The sequence below is a fragment of the Saimiri boliviensis genome, chromosome 1, assembly GCF_048565385.1.
Source record: "Saimiri boliviensis isolate mSaiBol1 chromosome 1, mSaiBol1.pri, whole genome shotgun sequence".
NCBI classification, from domain to species: domain Eukaryota; kingdom Metazoa; phylum Chordata; class Mammalia; order Primates; family Cebidae; genus Saimiri; species Saimiri boliviensis.
In genome coordinates this window covers 286729084-286749427 of record NC_133449.1, presented here as the reverse complement: position 1 = coordinate 286749427, position 20344 = coordinate 286729084, and the positions used below count along the sequence as shown (strand labels likewise).

Here is a 20344-nt window from a genome sequence, read left to right as displayed (position 1 = left end):
TTTTAAGTGAAGTTCAGAGACACTAAGTCCTGTGAAGTTCACATTGTTGGGCAACCATCTGTACCATCCATCTCCAGAACCTTTTCTGCCTTGCAAAACCAAAACTTTGTCCCCATTAAACACTAACCCCCAATTATCTCCTCCCCAAACCCCCAGCAACCCCCATTCTACTTTCTGTCTTTGTGAATTTGACTATTCTAAGAACCACATACGAGTATTTGTCTTTTGGTGACTGGCTTATTTCACCTAGCATCGTCTAGAAGGGTCATCTATGTTGTGGCATGTGTCAATATGTAATTATTTACTTCAAAAAAAAAATCCCAGAATTCTAGAACTAGGTGTCAATTCCAAAGTTTTAGGGAGATAGTCTTAAGAAAAATAAAAACGATTAGCGCTTTACAAAAGAATAATAAACCTTGAGCAATTTGCATCCCAAGAAGACAATAAAAGGCTAAATAGATGAATGCTTTCACTAAAATTAGACAAATTCCTAGGAAAGAGATATATAGGAGGCTATTTCCTGGAGGAAATTTACACCACCATTTTAGTCTGCTGTAAGGTGGAGATGGGAGACAGCTAATTAGGGTCCTCTCCATAATACTGACTGATGATCGGGGTGTGGTTTCTTACTTGGCTGAGTGCCTTGCCAATCATTTCTGCACTTGCTGGGCCTGGAGATTGCTGATGTGCTTCAGGCATAAGAAAACCACATCAAAGGCTCAGCTCACTGGCATACCTGATGGTCAAGGACAGAGACCTGCTCTGACCAAGAACACCCCAATGAGACTGGCCTGGAGGGTCCAAGCCAGTTCAGCCATGTCTTATGGAGTCCTAGGGTAGTCCTGGTTATTCAGTTTTGGAGAGCATGGTTTGGTCTGTAGGACACAGACTCTCTTCTACATCCTTCCTTAGGGACCAGCTGTGTCTCAGTCTGCATAAGACCTAGTGGAACTAAAATGGACTGTTCATCACAACCTGCAGAGTATCAAAGCTCTTAGTTTCCAGTGTCCTGAGAAAACACGCACCCAAGTTTCCTGGGCTGGACTTGAACAGATGAAGGCTGCAGACACAGGGAGTCGGGGTTTTCTTCTATCTAGTCCAAGTAGGAACAACACACTGAAGTGTCTCTTCCGTTCACTCGGTGCTCATGAGCCATGCAGGGGCAATCATATCACCTATGGGTGGTGATTTTCTTCCTTTTCTTCTCTCAGTAATGGCACTGAGAACAGAATGTTCTGATCATTATATGGCAGAACACATGAAAATTCCTAGAGAGATCTGTTCTATGCACCCGCTCCTCCATTCAGCATGTTCTGTTCCCACTGTGGTTCTGCTGTTGGACAGCAAAATCTGTTCTGAGAGCTTCAGGGTAAGCGGGTCTCAATTTGTGGCCAGATGCCCAGGAGTGTTTAAGTGATTAGAACATTCAGACACTACATCTCAAGTATGGTTAATTGCCTACAGTTCAGCAGCGACAGCCCATCTCCTGAGCCACTCAGCTCCCTAACAAATGAGACCTTTGCCGAACTACAAGCATTCTTTTTTGTTTTTGAGACAGAGTCTTGCTCTGTCACTCAGGCTGAAGTGCAATGGTACGATTTTGGCTCAGTGCAACCTCCGCCTCCCAGGTTCAAGTGGTTCTCCTGTCTCCGCCTCCTGAGTAGCTGGGACTACAGGTGTGCACCACCACACTTGGCTAATTTTTGCATGTTGGTCAAGCTGATCTTGAACTCCTGACCTCAGGTAATCTGCCTACCTCAGCCTCCCAAAGTTCTGGGATTACAGGTATGAGCCACCGTGTCCAGCCAGTTCTCATTTATTATAATGCACCAGACCCCAATAAACAGGCCTTTCTCCCAAACAATTATCAGGGGATTAGCAAAAAAAAAAAACAAAAAAAAAAACCTATCTGACAGAAGCAGAAAAAGTGAACTAGGAAACGCTGAAACCAGACAGACTAACAGACCTTGGTCAGAAGAGAGAACCTGAGCAAGAAGGGAGGAGACTCAAGCTTAACGTGATTTCTCTCTATTGCTACTTAGCTCCTCAGTGTGTGCTTGCTCTTGAGTTATTCTCTCGGTGAGGGAGGACGATGGAAAAGCAGCAGTAAGGATAACTTAAAGCTTACAATAATGAAATCTTGACTGTTTAACCAACAGAGCCCAGACAGTGATCAGTCATTCATAGTGGGCACACATTTTGTATATAAGGTATGTAAATACAAGCAGGAACTACTGTAGACACCAGGATACCATCTTTTTTTAGTGGAGACCACATTTTTCCCTTCCTCCTGTAAGTCCAAGGAGAGAGGGATAAAAGGGAAAAAACCGTGTTCCTGTATCATCTACAAGATTGCACCTGGAGTCAAGTTCACATTCACTGTAGAGCAAATAAGACATTTGGTTTCAGAGAGAACAACTTTATTCTCTGAGCGGCAGTGATTTGTTTCACTCTGCCTCATTACTCCTCAAGCGTGGCGTAACTAAAGTCTTAAAAAAAAAATCCCCGCGGTTGCCAGTCTTGGGACAGTTCCGATGTCTTATGTGCTTCTCCTATAGTCCTATCTTTCTCTGCACAATAAGCGAATAGGCATGCTTCTTTTCTGAAAGCACAATTGTTTCACTTGCCAAGTTTCTCTGACCTTACTTTTGGCCTAAGGTGTTTCTAGTGAAATGTAGTATTTCAGTGCTTTTGCCAAATTTCTTGACTACCGGCTCAGAAGAAACAAACTTTCACTTAGAAGAGGTCCTTCACCTAAATAAAGACAAGAATGCTCTTTTATCTAAATTGCAGCCTTCTGAAGCTTCAGCCTTGCTCTCACTTTGCTAAGCACTCACTGTGGGTATTGAGATTTTTATTAGGGTTTTCTAGCTATAAGTCAGAGATCTGATGAAAAAACAGAGGTCACAGAGAACCTTATATTTTCTTCATTTGTAATTGCAAATGGAAACTGGTCACAGGTGGCTATTTAAAGGTGAACCCCTTTCACTGCCTGTGACTTTCTGCTCTGCAGTTGGGACTATGGAGCTGGGGATTCAGGATTTGCTTGGCGGCACACTGCTCAGACTTGAAGGATTTTTCATGTTTGTTTTGAGTTTGAGAGCTATTTCTGCCTCTCATGTTTCTCCCCACCACTCTTCTCTTTGTGCATAACCAGCTCATTGTCTTGGTTTCAGAGAACTCCAAGTTTCTGGGAGCATCTTTCAGGGAAGATTGGAGCCATAGGATTGGTATCAATTTTCTACTTAAAAACGTTTCCCTCCGGGGAGAAATTACTTACCAAGCTATCATATTATCAACTTCTTCCTGCTCTTTTATTCCTGTTTACCTCAGCATGCAAGAGAAAGAAAGAAGGAAGGAAGGAAGGAAGGAAGGAAGGAAAGAAAGAAAGAAAGAAAGAAAGAAAGAAAGAAAGAAAGAAAGAAAGAAAGAAAAAAAGAAAGAAAAAAAGCAAGAGCAAGCCCCTTTTCTGCAGCTGAACTTTCAAAGAGGACTTTAATAAGGCATCCAACCATTCAACATCCAGATTAATGGTGTTGACAGAAGCATGCTTTCCAATAACACCTGTTTTGTTAATCTGGTAAAGAAACCAAAAATGTGTATTGTTTTATATATTTATTTAATGAGTATATATGGTAAGACTCTAGCTTAGATAAATAGTGAGTCCAGAACTTTCTTTCGTCTATCCTGTGCCTGAACCACCATACTGAGATTTGAAGGCATTACTGTTGGCAGAAGAAAATTTGGTAGTTTTTACATATATATATATATATTTAAACTTTCTGGTTTTATTAAGAAAAAGAGACAGCATAAAGTAAATTAAACCAAATGGTAGGTAGGTGTGTTTAGAAGTACATGTCCTGGAGGAGCTATCTTTGGATCTTCTCATATAATTTCTGTGACCTTACCATACAGTGTCATTCTATGACAGGGACTTCTGAGCCCCCTAAACAAAGACTTGGGTTGACGGTGACTTGAGAGGAAGTTGTTCTGGGTCCAATCCTTACAGAAGAAACATAGAGAGTGCTGACGTTTCTCTTGGGTTCCAATCCACCCCCAGGGTGCTAGGCAGTGCTTAATTTGACTCTCCCCACCCTGGGCTTTGTGGGGCACCTTTAATGTCCTACAACCCTGGTCAATGACCACAGGTGCTGGGCAACCAAAGACATGCCTAATTAGCTATGAGCCAAAGGTAACAGATTACTACATCAGCACTGCAAACTGGTCAAAGAAAATCCCTATGCAGGCTTTTTTCTTTCTTTCTTTCTTTTTTTTAAATCAACTAAGAGATTCTAGTAAAACTTTTTTTTGTGTGTGATGGAGTTTCCCTCTTGTTGCCCAGGCTGGAATGCAATGGCACAATCTCAGCTCATTGCAACCTCTACCTCCCAGGTTCAAGTAATTCGCCTGCCTCAGCCTCTCATGTAGCTGGGGTTACAGGCACCTGCCACCATGCCTGGCTAATTTTTTGTATTTTTAGTAGAGACAGGGTTTCACCATGTTGGCCAGGTTGGTCTTGAACTCCTGGCCTCAAGTGATCTGCCCACCTCAAAGTGCTGAGATTACAAACATGAGCCACCATGCCTGGTGCCCTACTTATTTTGATGCAGCCAAATTCTAATCTCTGAGCATCTTTTGGTAAATATGCTTAAGGCAGTGTGTGAAACTGTGAGGTGGTGGTTATAATCATAAAACATTAAAGACTGTTACCTAAGTGTCTACTATTTCCATGAAACAAGTGTTTAAAATGGCATTCCCCCTGCTTTTTAAAAATTTTCCATACAGGCAATGCCATGGTATTCTTCACTATAGAACAGTAGGAAAAGAGCTATATTTACAATGACATTTACATATATCCAGCTTAACTGTTAGTAGAGGTTTGGACTAGGATAAGATATGGATGACAAGACTTATTTAATAATTAATTTCATGTGATTTTTAGTCCCTTGGCTTTTCAAATAAGGCCTTTCTGAATTATATTATACATAAGCAATGAAATGGTTCAAGAGCAAGTGACAAAGTCCCAGAGAAGCAACTGAGTACTGTCTCTTGGGCTGTTTCTACTAGAGACCTATTTTGCATCACCCAACACATTTAACTTAGTAGAGAGCACACACATTTGTCACCTAGGGAGGAGCGTGGTTAAGAATGAACCTTGAGGGCTGGCTCACACCTGTAATCCTAGCACTTTGGGAGGCCAAGGCAGATAGATTACTTGAGGTCAGGAGTTCGAGCCCAGTCTGGCCAACGTGGTGAAACCCTGTCTCTACTAAAAATACAAAAACTAGCCGGGCGTGGTGGTGTGTGGGAGGCTGAGGCGGAGAATTGCTCGAATTCAGGAGACGGAGGTTGCAGTGAGCCAAGATCGTGCCACTGCACTCCAGCCTGGGTGACAGTGCAAAAAAAAAAAGAATGAACCTCAAGTTTTTGATTTTCAAACTACCACCTTACAGGTTGCCTTACAGGATGGAGGGTGTTGCATCAAAGGCAAAAAGCATTGCTCTTAGGTAAGCAAGGAAGCCAGCAAACTATTAAAGACACAGTGACTGGTTAACAAGAGCAAAATTTTTCATGTATTATTTTCATCCATTTTGGGGAAAAGAATTTTCATCCATTTTGGGGAAAAGAAAAAGACAAAAAAGTTGGCACCTCAAAGTGAATGCTTATGTAGTCAGTGAAAACACAGAGATCACTAAGGGGGAGAAAAGGGGGCTGTCACTGGTTTTGAAATAAAGTCTCCTTTGCTGTGGAGGCCATGGATGTGGCTCTGAATAAGAGCTGTGCTAGTGCATCCTGACTGTGGAAGAAAGGTTCCACCGGAAATCCCTGGGACCTCACAGTGCAGCAAAGACAAGGAGCAAGGTCCCAGGGTGGCTCAGCGGCCAAAGGGTCACCATCCAGAAGGAGGGCACATCCAGGCCTCCCATTGGGATTCCTCTGGTCTGGGTAGGCCTGGTTCTCCTGGCTGTCCTCTGGATTGGTAAAAACTGTGTGGGGCCATGTCAGCTGGGTAACAAACTACTGCCCAGGCTGCCAAAGCACAAAGCATATGGATTGGCAGAGTAAAGATCTATTTATTTTGTGCCTATAGATATGGACCCAGTCTCTCTGACAATCTTAGGATAAAGAAATTTTCCCTTGCTCAATATGGGAAGACCATATGCTTTCAAATAACCATGGCTTCCTATGAGACACTAGGAAAATGACAGTAGAAAATCAGAATTTTAAATTTGTTTTCAAAGTTTTATGCTCTGGGCCAGGTATAATTGCTTATGCCGGTAAGCCCTTTGGGAAGCTGAGGCAGGCAGATCACTTGAGGTCAGGAGTTTGAGACCAGCCTGGCCAATGTGATGAAACCCTGTTTCTAGTAAAAATACAAAAATTACCCTGGTGTGGTGGCTTACACCTGTAATCCCAGCTACTTAGGAGGCTGAGGCAGGAGAATCACTTGAACCCAGGAGGCGGAGGTTGCAGTGAGTTGGAACTGCACCACTACACTCCAGCCTGGGTGATGGAGTGAGATTCTGTCTCAATTAAACACCGACAAAGTTTTACACTCTGTTCTATGAAGAAAAATGTTAAGTGTCACTACTGCACCTTTTCTGAAATAAGCAGCAATAATTATTTATTATTAGGGAGGGCTAAGTTATAAAGCATTTTTAGTGATCTGCTAAAAGAAAACTAGTTATTTCTTCCTATTCCCACTCATCCCACTTCCCCCTACCAAAACCACAGAAGGCAAAAATCCTACAAACCCTCAAACCAACAACCCTCAATGAGGAGAAAAAGAAAGAAAAGTGCTTTCATGCCTAGCAGCTGTCTGTCTACTCTTGGAAAAAACAATAGCACATGCGTTAGAAGGTTATTTCTACATTTTTGGAAACCACAATGATATGTCGACTCCCTGGAATCTAGAGCCACTGAAAGATTAATTATACCATTCTCTCCTCCAGTTTGGGTTGGAAGCTTCCTTTTAGAAGCCGTATCATCTTCATGGCAAATCCATGCTTTGCTTCCTAAGGTTTTGCTTTTTTTTTTTTTTTTAAACTGAATTCCATACCATTTAAAAAATAATCTAGCATATTTCTTTTTTTTTTAAAGGTAAGTCAGATTTTTCATTTTATTATTATTATTATTATTATTTATCTTTATTTTATTTATTTATTTTTTTGAGACGGAGTTTCGCTCTTGTTACCCAGGCTGGAGTGCAATGGCGCGACCTCGGCTCACCGCAACCTCCGCCTCCTGGGTTCAAACAATTCTCCTGCCTCAGCCTCCTGAGTAACTGGGATTACAGGCATGCGCCACCATGCCCAGCTACTTTTTTGTATTTTTAGTAGAGACGGGGTTTCACCATGTTGACCACGATGGTCTCGATCTCTCGACCTCGTGATCCACCCGCCTCGGCCTCCCAAAGTGCTGGGATTACAGGCTTGAGCCACCGCGCCCGGCAGCATATTTCAAACAGCCTGTAAATATATCATACTAAGGGAGACTTCAAACAACTGAAAAGTATAAAAAGGTGGCCATGGTTATATAATCAGTGATTTAATAACCTCAAAAAGAAAACATTTGATTTAAAAATATAATCCCAAATGAAGACATATCATGGTTCTGGGAGAAGGGGGACAGGGTTTCAGTTTATAAAACAATGTTGTGTTTTAAAAACATGCCACGCTTACTTCCATGCTTTTCCCTTTGGACTTTGCCTCAATCTTCAGTCGCTGAGGAATTAGTACATACTAGAGATCAGATTTCTTCTTTGTCAGATTTGTATGGCAGGTAAGTCCCAAAAGTCTTTTCTCTTCCATCTTCTCATTAACTTGGGAGAGGGAAAGCATCCTATTTTTTGACCATGTTCTTTCCCTTTGGGTAATGGTAAGTAATGTAACAAAGTCAGGATCCCTTAAAGCAAAGGAGTTTTCTCCTTACAATGTTAGCTGTATACACAGAGTCCATAAACAGTGGCTGTTCACATTATTTGCAGAGAAAATTATTATGGGTTATTAAACTATTTATTAGATGCAGGGAGGGAGGGAAGAGCTCAACAGACAATACTCTTTGCTAGCTCTTAGATCATTATCACTTCCGTGTTATTCTCTGTTCAGGTCTCATTCCTGTGATATACAATATGACACATTAAAAGATTTTTGGTTTGGCCACAGCCCACTCTGATGATCAAAAGTACAAAGTCAGCCCAGAATGCTCTTTACAAGCTATACAATCATTAAGTCTTCTCACAAATGTTGCTCTTCACATCTGGGTCTATTCAGCTCCTTCTAATCATAGCTGTGTCCCTCTGCTTTGGATGAACATACACACTTGTTCAGTTAGATTGTCATTCGGGCAGACGCTGCTTCTCACGGTTACCTGGATGTGTGTCCTCAAAAGAAGGTGGACTTCCCTGTGGACTTTCAGGGCTGGGAATGTGAATGAGGGTGGTCAGGAGCTCTCCTCCGCACCCGTTCCTGCCTCCCCACGATGCACCCTCCAGTTTAAACCTGCTCCTAACCGGCACCTGCAGTACTCAAATCACTTCAGTAACTTTAGTAACTTCAGTACTCAAATCACTCTCACTTCGTTCCCTCAGGTAAAATCGCCTCACAAAAGGTATGTTTTTGTATATTTCCTTTCACCACAAAAGGATTTCTCAGCAAACACAAGAATAATTGTCTTTCAAAGTAGCTGGTCTCACTGGCTTGATGAGGAACCCACATATCAGGTCCACGCCATGGTTAACCCCGCCCTGCTTCCAGATGCAGCCTGAGAGGAGCTGCCTGCTGCCTGGGTGGGGAGGGTGGGCCGTGGCTGCGCAGTCATGCATCATGGGCTTCCCTGCTGCTGATCTTGAGCTAAATGTGTGTACCAAGGTATTGTGTGTCTAGGAAGTCATCTAATAAACTCAGTGCGTTGTCCTTCCATTTGGAGGGAAAAACGTGCTCTGGCTGATAGAGGATGGGGACATCTGTACTAACCTTAAGCAAACTACATTTGAAAGCTTGTATTTTCAGGCATTCAGCCACTCATTTCCTTCAAGCTCTCCGAAGTCCTTACTGTGTGCTGAGTACAGGAAGCCAGAAGACAGGACAGTAGGCTGGAATCACACCTCAGCCGCATCCGGGGTTCACAGTAAGATGGGGACAGCGTGTAGCACTGCCAGGAGTCCTACTACCTCCTGGAAGGGCGGGGTGAATACTGGGATGCCCTCTCTCCCTCTCCTGGAGCTGGCTGCTGTGGAGAGGAAAGGAACCCTTTACAAAGGCAAGCTGAGCAACTTAATCTGAAACTAATGAATGCTTGGAAGCAGGAAAAACCTTTTTAAAAGACCTGATTTATGAAAAGGTGCTGAAAAGCAGAGAAATTGTGATGTCTGCCAGAAGGCACAGCCAATTAAAGCCCAGAGAGCGCTCATTGAGTTTTTTTTTTTTTTCTCCTGATGATTAGATTTGAAGAAAGTCATGCTCTGCCATAGAGATAAGGAACTGTGAGGTGCTCCCATTAGCTTAGGAGAGGGCAGAGGGGGCAGGGAGAGGCATGGTGATGTTATGAAGGTTTAAGAAGGAAGAGAGTGGTGTATACAAGAAGAGAATTCTAGGAGGACTGCGAAACCTGCCCATGACACGGAATGCTGCTAAGGCTGTGCTGTGACCCACACGATGCTGCCAGGGAAACCTTGCTCTCTGTTCCAACAGGGCATGATTCTCAAAGGGTACCAGCAGGAGACTTAGGATGCCAACACTCAGAGAAAAGGAAGGCTGGCTGCAGGCACAGGGGGGCTTTGATCCCAGGCTATCTGTGGCTCTGCCTCTCACTGCCTCTGTGTGCAGTTCTCTGTAACACCAAGACTGGACTCTGCCTTCCTCTGCTCCAAGAGAAGCTCTGCACAGAAGCGCCATTAGGGGCTCAGAAGGAAGATGGGTTCACCTTGGAGGAGGGAAAGAGGGGTGGCCAGTGGGCTCTCATATCTCCTGGGGATAGCCCCACTCTTCTTCTGGATGGGATCATCGCCAGTGCTTGTGGATTATGGAAGTATTGCATTTAATGGAAATATAGTTTATAAACTGTGAAGTGAGAACCAGGAAAGGTAAAGGCAATGTTAATTTTGTTGCATCCTGAAATAAGACTGTCCATTTCTGCTGAACCAAAAAGAAGAAAACAGTAGATGAAGTACTTTCCACTCCCTCCATCTAAAGCATTTGTCTTACATTGGATATGACTTGAACAATTCTCAAAAACAAAAACAAAAAAAAAGGAATGTAGGTAAGCATTGGATGTAACATACAGAGAGATGTTCCCTTCACAATATTGATATGGTCCAATCATAAAAAGCATGTTCACTTCCCCAAATTCTCATTTAAATGATGAGCTTCCTAACAGCTTATGAGTCTCTTACTAAAGTAAATATAAACAATGCTTTTTACATTATTTTGTAAGATGATTTCAATGGAATGAAGTTACGGGTAGGCCTAAATCAATGAATACAGTTAGGAGTTTTAAGATTTTATCCTCACTAGAGAACATAGCAATAACACACTTGAAAATATAATTTGGGGCTGGGCACAGTGGCGCACACCTATAATTCCAGCACTTTTGGAGGCTGAGGTGGGAGGGCTGCATGAGCCCAGGAGTTTGAAACCAGCCTGGACAACATACCAGGACCCTGTCTCTACAAAAAGTTTAAAAATTAGCCATGAGTGGTGACACACGCCTGTAGTCCCAGCTACCTGGGAGGCCAAGGCAGGAAGATTGCTTGAACCCAGGAGTTCAAGGCTGCAGTGAGCAGGGATTGTGTCACTGTGCTCCAGCCTGGGTGACTATTAAAAAAAAAAAAGTAAAAATAGAATGCCACTTAAGGACTAATTAGGAAAAAGGAAATGTGATATAGAAGCAGCGAGGCCCTTGGAAATGAGCCAGGCACATAGCACATGATTAGGTCACAACAAATTACAGGGCAGAGAACATACATTTTAAAGTCCAAGCTGCTACTGATAGCGACAATCAGAACAAGCCTTTCTCTAACCATACAGAAGTGAGTTCTTTTTGACGCAAAATCATTACTTTTTAAAAATTTAACTTTTAAGTTCAGGGGTACATGTGCAGGTTTGTTATACAGGCAAACTCGTGTCATGGGAGTTTGTCATACAGATTATTTTGTCACCTGGAGTGTAAATTAGTTCAAAAACATTTTAAACTGCCTTACAAGTGTCCCTAGCAGCAGACCACTGGCCATTACTATACTTTAGATTAGATCAAGTTACAGGCAACAACCTTCTATTGCCTGTCCCCCAAAAATGTCTTTCACATGCAACTGGAAGAACGCACAGTATCTTCCTTTTACTTTTCTCACCATCCCGGCCCACTCAAGCTGTCCGGGGGTCATGATGCCAGCGGAGCACAGGAGTCCTGTGGGATCCTGCAGAAGATCCAGCCTCACCCAGGAGAATTCATTCCCACCACACCCATCAATTCCACCCAAGCAGCTCTGTTTCACACCAACCCTCCTGTCTTCCACATCGTGTCAAGGTACCCCGGGAGTGTGCATCACTCATCTCTCATTGGTGAGTTTTCAGATAATTGTAATCATGCTGATGAGCCACATGCACCCAGAAGATGTTCTTGTTTAAAACTAAGCCCTTGGCACCAACCTCCCCCCGAACTACCACCATCTGCCCAACAGTTCTTAAGGTGCAATTAATCAAGACAAATAATAAATTGCAATCATACTGCTTTCCCCAAAGACTACTATTTTAACAGTATGGTTGTCTACTCCTCATTGCAAATACAGAATATTGAAATAACATCAGGAGTGACATAACTTAGGTGGCCAGGTGTGGTGGCTCATGCCTGTAATCCCAACATTTTGAGAGGCCAAGACGGGAGAATCACTTGAGCCCTGGGATTTGAGACCCACCTGGGTAACATAGTGAGACCTTGTCTCCATGAAAAAACCAAAACATTAGCCGGGCATGGTAGCAAGCGCCTACAGTCACAGCTACTTGGGAAGCTGAGGTGGGAGGATCACTTGAACCCAGGAGGTTGAGGTCGCAGTGAGCAGAGATTGTACTACTGCACTCTAGCCTGGGCGACACAGCAAGATCCTGATTTAATAAAATAAAATAATTTACATGGAGGGGCATGGAAACCTAAACATGATTTATACATTATTTCTGTAGAAAGATGTATTTTAAGTGAATTTTATGAATCACAACTAGATGGTAAGCTACAGACAATACTAAACACAAACAAACATAGGAGCAAACATAAAGCCATAAAAGAAAGCCCTCTAAGGTGAGTCTACCCCCTAATGTTTACATGGTAAACACTTACTATATATAAAGATAGAGCAAACCAAGAGGCCTCATCCAATGCAGTTCCAGATGGTTCTCTCTACTGTTACCAGGCACCTGGTCCAACTGTAATGTTATCCTCAGCAGAGCACAACGATGATGCAGAGAAATTTGCTTCCTCCTGAGTCCTAATGTATTCCAGTGCCAAATATTCATAAATAGTTCTGAATTTTCCATATCACTCTTTCATTAAGGCAAATGGCTGAGAACTAACTGGATTATAATAGAACATTTTTATATTTTAAAGGGATAAATGAATATTCATAGCATTTGCAGGTAGAAAAAATGAACTCTAGTTCAGCTCCCACTGATAGAGAATGTCCTGAAGAGAGAGATCCGACACTAAATATTCATTGCCATCCTCACTGTTTATTCATAACTTGTATTCTCTCAGGCAAGCAATTTAAAACATTTCATTAAATCTACTAACAAATTAACACGACTGAAACAGAACTCATTCTCTTCACCACAATCCAGCTCGTGGTAGCAGCTGGGCATGGTGGCTCAACCTGTAACCCCAGGACTTTGGGCGGTTGAGGTGGAAGGATCCCTTGGGCCTAAGAGTTTGAGACCAGCCTGGACAACATACCAGGACCCAGTCTCTACAAAAAAACTTCAAAAATTAGTCAGGCGTGGTGTCATGCACCTGTGTTCCCAAATACTCTGGAGGCTGAGGTGGGAGGATCACTTGAGCCCAGGAGTGAGCCATGTTCCTCCACTGTACTCCAAGCCTGGGTGACATACACAGTGAGACCCAGTTTTTAAAATAAATAAATAAAACTTGGTGGCATCATCACCTGCCCCAGCCTCTCCCACCTCATCTGATCAGAGCCAAGTCCATTTGAGTCTAGATTATCTTCTCTTCCAGCCCTCCCTCCCCACCCAACCCTGATCCAAGCCAATTGCTGTATCTCTGGTACTTGCCACAATAGCCTCTTAACTGGTGTCCTTGCCTTTGGTCTCACCTCCCTCTAATTCATTAGCTATACTGAAACTAAATTATCTTTCAAACATGCAAATCTGAGCACACCACACCCTACTAAGAATGCTTTAAAGTTCTCCACTGTGAGCAGGACCAAGTCCAGGCTCCTTACCTTGAATGACTGGGCCCTTCCCAGTCCGGGTTCATTCAGCTAGCCATCCTCTCCTGCTGTGTCTCTGGGCTTTTTCCCTGCTCCAATCATACTAAGCATCTTTCATTCCTCTACTGGATCTGTCTTGCTTTCCAGAATGGGGACACAGTATTCTCTTTAGGCCTCAGCTGGAACAAAAAGCTTCCCTGATTCTGAGGATGGGCTATGGATTCCTCCCAAAAGATCCCAGAGCAAAGCCCCTGGTCTCCTCCTCCCAGCCCTGATCCTATTTCTTGCTAAGTGCCTCCTTATCTATTTGCCCTCCTATTAATAGATAGACTCACTGGAAGGCAAGGACGGCATTTGTCCTTTTGCTGAATCCATTCAGTGACCAGCACTTCGTAAATGTCCAAGAAACATTTGTTGAATGAACAAATTCTTGAGCATACTCTTGCCCTCTGTGTTCCATACTCTCCATTATTTAATAATGAAAACACTCCAAAATAGTATACTGAGCACTTGGGGAGGTATGTTACAACTTTTAGCTCATTAAGCAACCATCACACATTGTTTCAAAACACCATGTTGTGTTATTATCATAATTGTCAACAAAATTGAGAAAGACTTGGTCCCACTTGTATGACTTGATTACAGAAGGGGTCCATGGTACATGGCAGCCACCATCCCCCTAATCCCATGTCAAATAGCAGCCTATAATTATAAGAAGATTCAATTTAATCCATCATTTCAAAAAACATATGTTACTTAAATCTTAGTAACTCAGTTTTAAAAAGGCACACTACTGAGAAAATCTAACCTTAAAGGACTTTCCCCAAAGTGGGGGGTGGGGGGCGGGAAGGACAGCATGCTGACACACGTGCTATAAAATCCAAGTGTCCCAATCATCTGTCATTTGCTTGTTTCTGCTAGCCGCTAACCAGTTGGCTCTGGCTTAAAGATTCCCTTTAATGCAAGTCATTAAACGAATACAAAGCAAGAAAAGTCAATTAGTCAAGAAAGCATAAAAACAGGCAGGGCATGGCGGCTCAAGTCTGTAATCCCAGCACTTTGGGAAGCCAAAGTGGGTGGGCAAATTGCTTGAGCCCAGGAGTTTGCAACCAGCCTGGGCAACATGGCAAAGCATCATCTCTACAAAAAATAGAGGAGGTGGAGGTTGCAGTGAGCTGTGATCATGTCACTGCACTCCAGCCTGGGAGATAGAGCCAGACTCTGTCTGAAAAAAACAAAACAAAACAAAACAAAACCAGAAAGGAAGCATAAAACAGGTGTAGCAGTAGCATACCAAGCTCCAAGTCTTTGCAATACTATCATTCATACATGCAGCACTTCATACTTTTCAAAGCACGTTTGCATCCAGTCTGTTTGGTCTAGAGTTCCAAAAGAAATATCCCTATTTACAGTTGAAAAAGTTGAAACCCCCAGAGGTCAAGTTCACTGCTTAAGGTCACAGAGCCAGTGGATGCAGAGGTCAAATCCAGGGGTCCTGACCGTCAGGAGCCCATGATTTTTCTATCCATTGCACTGTGATTAGCTTGCACTACTAATATTGAGTTAGTCAAGAAAGCATAAAAATAGGCAGGATGTGGTGGCTCAATCCTGTAATCCCAGCACTTTGGGAAGCCAAAGTGGGTGGGCAAATCACTTGACCCCAGGAATTTGAGACCAGCCTGGGCAACATGGCAAAGCCCCATCTCTACAGAATGCAGAGGACAAGCCCCAGGAATTTAATTCACTTCTGGATGAGGATGAACCATGTCCCCTCTCCTTTCTCTTTCGTTCCTTTTCTCCAATGTAGACTCAAAATAGCAAGACCAGGTGAAATGGATAAAATCATGGTCAGCAGAGTAGAAAAGAAAAAAGAACATTTTTCTTTTCGATTTTCCCTAAATACCACCAGCTCTGCTTTTCTCTCACAGACAGTCAACACCTATGAGACTTTAAGCATAAGCCACGAGTCAGATGAGCCTGGCTCCACATGCTAGAAGCTATTCCCTTATTAACCTTTGAAGTAGGGAAGGTGACTCCCCACAGTGCACTCCCCATACCTCACATCCGGCACCTAAGAAGGTCTGCACGTTTTTTTCTCCTTTCCCACATGCATGTTCACAGGGAAGCAAAACTTCTAGAGCACCAGTGAACTCACTGAAAGAAAGCACTCTGTCTTGAACCCTGCAGGAACTGAGATCTTCCCAAATATACAGGGGAGTAAAACCAATACAGTCCCTGTCCATCCTACGCATATGCCTAACCACACGTGCAGTATATATTGGTTCCAAAAGGTACCAGACATTTTGCCTGGTGAGATCTTCTCAGGTATACAGATATACCTGTATACTTCCCTGTACACCTGGGAAGATCTCACCAGGCAAAAAGGTATATGTCCCTGTATACCTGCATACTTGGTATATAGAAAGTGAGCTCTTCCCAGATATACAGAGAAGTAAAACCAATACAGCCCCTGCCCTCCCCACAAGTATGCCTAGCCACACATGCAATATATGTTTGGTCCAAAAGGTATTTATTAAAAAAATAAATAAATAAAGTCCAGAGACAGTTTAAAGTATTTTATGAAGAAAAACTGCTGGGTGCAGTGGCTCATGCCTGTAATTCCAGCACTCTGGGAAGCCAAGGCAGGTGGATCACCTGAGGTCAGGAGTTCAAGACCAGCCTGGCCAACATGGTAAAACCCCAATCTCTACCAAAAAATAAAAATAAAAATAAAAAAATCCACAAAAATCAGCTAGGCATGGTGGTGGACATCTGTGATCCCAGCTACTTGGGAGGCTGAGGCAGCAGAATGGCTTGAACCTGGGAGGTGGAGGTTGCTGTGAACTGAGATTGAGCTACTGTACTCAAGCCTGGGTGACAGAGTGAGACACCATCTTAAAAAAAGAAAAAAGAAAAGAAAAGAAACCAAAGAAAAACTTAACAGATCTCTCAGCATTAAATAATATTTTTCATGGTGTGGCTGGAGAGAACTAAAACGCAGATTCTCAAAGTCAGAGGGCAATGAAATAGCTGCGAGAGAGGGAACACCCACCATGTGCCAAGATCAGGGACGGCACATCCAGACTCAGCATCTCTAAAGAAAACTGGAACAACTGTCTACACAGGTGTGGGGCTGCTTGGCAGAAGCCTGGAAAAGGGGCACACTGTGACCGGTAATATTAATCTGAAGAAATAGACAGGACAGTGGTTGGCCAGGAAGACTGCAAAGGGGCCCCATGGACGTGTCTGGGCTGACGGAAACGTCCCATATTCTAGTGGCATGGATTACACACAGGTATGCATTTGTCATTTGACACAACTCACAGACCTATACACTTAAGATCTGTAGATTTCACTTACAGCCTAAGGGAAATCAGAGTAAATGAATTTTACAGAAACAAAGGAGATTCTACAGTTCAACTAGTGAGCCTTACTGTCATCCACTGCTTTAGGGCCCTTTGGCAGGTCTCTACTATACCTGGTACTAAGCCCAAGCTCCTTGCTCTTCAGTGCTGAAACACTGGTTTGTCTGGAGAGGCTGAGAAACACGTGGTGGACTAACTACTTACAACGCCAGGATATCTACCCACGTTTAGGAGACAGCCTAATAGGCATGAGCCCCAGGTGGTGGAATGCCTCTGTGTGAGGTAGAAATGAGGTACAGGCAGCTGGCTGCATGCCAGGCTCCAGGCCACGTGTCTTCCCAGGTGATGCAAGGCTGCATCCGAAACCATCCCAAAGAAACAAGGCCTCTCTGGAAGGCGGTGAGGGAGCAACATTCAAACACAGAAACCTGCAGAGGAGGAGGGTGATGTCTGGACTCCCTTGTCAGGCTGGCTGTGAGCTGTCTTTCCAGTTGTGGCATTGGACTTGGCCAGAATCACGAGGAGGTGAAAGTCACTGCCTCCGTATTAAATGTGAATATCTGTTACTCTCCTCTGTGCAGCTTGCCTTTATAAAACGTCAAGTTTAGGCCACACATGGTGGGAGGCCTCAGTGTCCTAGCCATGGTGAATTTCCTGCCAAACCATTCAAAGCACTGAGAAGTCAGAGAACTTTTTTTTTTTTTTTTTTGGTCATTTACTATTTTAGATTCTCCACACTACTATTTCCCTCTGTTAAAGTGCACCATTCAATGGCCGGCTGATCTCCGTTGGCTCACAGGGCAGTGTAAGAAGCATACAAAATTCTTATCATCTTAAAAACCATTTTGGAAACACAAAGCAGCCCCAGCGATTTCAAATGGCAAATTAGAGAATGGCAGTCAGGAACTCACATACTCTCCTCAACTTAAATAGCACATACATATTTTTATTTTACTATTAATTTATTTTGAGATGGAGGCTCCCTATGACATCCAGACTAGAGTGCAGTGATCTTGGCTCACCCGCAACCTCCACCTTCTGAGTTCAAGCAATTCTCCTGCCTCAGCCTCCTGAGTAGCTGGGACTAGAGGAGCCCACCATCACACCCGGTTAATTTTTGTATTTTTAGTAGAAACAGGGTTTCAGTATGTGGGCTAAGCTGGTCTTGAACTGCTGACCTCACGTTATCCGTCCACCTCGGCCTCTCAAAGTGCTGGGATTACAGGCATGAGCCACCATGCCTGGTGTGTGTGTGTGTATATATATATATATATATTTTTTAAGTGAAACAAAGGTTCTGAAAAGCATACTGATGTGGACTCACCATAATTTGAATGAAAGGCAGTAACCCGAAGTAACTAGTTCTCACAGTATAAATGCTCACACAGGATGACCGAACATGCAAGACGCCAAGCACATACTATTCCTCTTTGGGTCACACACTAGAATAAGCCACCTTTCCTTCTCATGTCCTCAGAAGCTGATAACCACAAAGCTGACCTCTGCCCCTCCTGGTTCCTGGTTCATCTGGCTCCCTAGGAAATGTCTCATCAACCTATTAGTAGATATTCTGCTCCAAGCTATTTAATCAGGATGATGAAATGTCCTAGGAAGCCTCGGCCTCACTTTTGAAGTCATCTTTGAAACTCCCTATCTGGGGACTCTGCTCTGTTTTTGGACTTCTCCCTAGCCTGGAGCCAGAGGTCCTCACTGGCATATCTCTGCCTAGGTGGGATAGCCTGGTGGGTGTGGTGTGTGGCAGTGCTTGTCACCTCCTGACACTCCAGAGTACAGAGCCGCATACATGCAGTCCCTCCTGTGTCCCCCAGGCTGGGGACAGTGACGTCAGCCCATCTTAGTGAGGACAGTGCAGACTCTTACTGACAAACCCACCTTTCAGTGTTACCTCTGGAAAATGCCACTACCGATCTAAAAACCAGCTAGGACCTGAGCGCTAACTTAAACCAAAATATCCTCCCCCTAACTAGAGACAAAGCTGGCCTGTCTGTTCCTAGGGACCCTAAACCAGATGTACAGACTGTATTTAGATAACATTTTATCTAGGGGAATAAATATTGCCCCAGTCTTTGCCCTGGCAAATAATTGTTGCTTTCCTTCCCTGGATGAACTTTAAGACCATTTTTGGGGCTGGGCATGGTAGCTCACATCTGTAATCCCAGTACTTTGGGAGACCAAGGCAGGTGGATCACTTGAGGTCAGGGGTTGGAGACCAGCCTGGCCAACATGGTGAAACCCATCTCTCTTAAAAATATGGAAATCAGCGGGGCATGGTGAACATGCCTCTAATCCCAGTTACTCAGGAGGCTGAGGCTGGAGAATAGCTTGAACCCGGGAGGCGGAGGTTGCAGTGAGCTGAGATTGTGCCACTGCACTCCAGCCTGGGCAGCAGAGTGAGACTCCATCTCAAAAAAAAAAAAAAAAAAAAAAAGAGCATTTTTGGTATGAAGAAGCAACTACATAGGAAAAACACTAAGTTCTGATGCATAAACCTTCTTTCTAGCTGACTGAAAGCCCTCCTAAATGTGGTCTTTGTCATTTTAAGTGCATTTGTTCTTATAGCATTATGAGTGGTATTTGGTTGTTGAAACAAGAACTGAATGATCCCAAAGCCATGGAAAACAAAACCAACCAACAAACAAAAACAATGCCTGGGCTGATATGGCTTGATATGAAGCCTGCTAATTGGCATATCCTGCAATTCTATCTTCATCTTTGTAGACCAGAGCTCTCCACGTTTCCCAGCAGAGCATTTAGAGAGGAGAGGCAGGAGATGAGTACATCCAGATGAGAACTATGTCCAAACATCTTGCTGTTTCATGACCACAGACTTACTGCTGTGCTGCAAGGACTGAGCACCTTGTTCTGTGCTGTATAATTAGACATTTTGTTCTGTGCTGCTCCAACTGCAAAGGTGTTTCATGTGTTTTCTTAACCAGGCTCTAAACAATTTGAGGGCAGGGGCTGGGTCGAATGTGGCCATGCTTCTTTGCCTTGTTCAAAAATCACTTCACTGCCACTGACTCTGGAATCTCTCTAGAATAGACGCAAAATGAGAGTAGGAAAACAAGTGTCACAGAGTATAAACGCTTTTCCCAAAGGAAGCCACCAAAGTTACTCCTTCATCTTTCCTGGAATTCTAGTGAATTTTAGTTGCCTGGGACCAGAGCAGGTCCACAGCAGAACATTAAAAAGCAAGAACTCAATAAATATTAGCTATGTTTATGGTATTGGTGTTATTATCACGTGGTTACATGGGCATACTGCACAGCAAGAAGAGGAAACTGAGTTCATAGTAACCAATTACTGAAACCAGGAGCAACTGATTACTATTAACCAGTTAATTGGCAACTGGTTAGTATTAAAATGATAAAAGCAGGCACATGGCCTATAATTTTTTTTTTTTTAAACCCCATCACACATCCAAGAGTCTCAAGAAGGCCATAACACTGCTGGTTATGCAGGGCTCAGGACCAGCCAAGGTCAGCTCCCACTTGTTGGTGCCAATCCCTTGGTTAAGTATTTTGAATCT

General features: G+C 43.4%; 1 protein-coding gene and 1 long non-coding RNA gene across 2 annotated transcripts in view; both read right to left on the bottom strand.

Annotated features, from left to right (window-relative positions):
- Nucleotides 1-13435, bottom strand: part of LOC141581494 (uncharacterized) — a 34572-nt gene extending 21137 nt beyond the window's left edge. The window contains exon 1 of the long non-coding RNA XR_012514173.1: nucleotides 1026-13435. This is a non-coding gene — a long non-coding RNA (uncharacterized LOC141581494). The remainder of the gene's footprint in view (nucleotides 1-1025) is intronic.
- The window catches only part of ANKH (ANKH inorganic pyrophosphate transport regulator), a 167487-nt gene that overhangs the window by 138016 nt on the left and 9127 nt on the right, over nucleotides 1-20344 (bottom strand). The window lies entirely within an intron of this gene.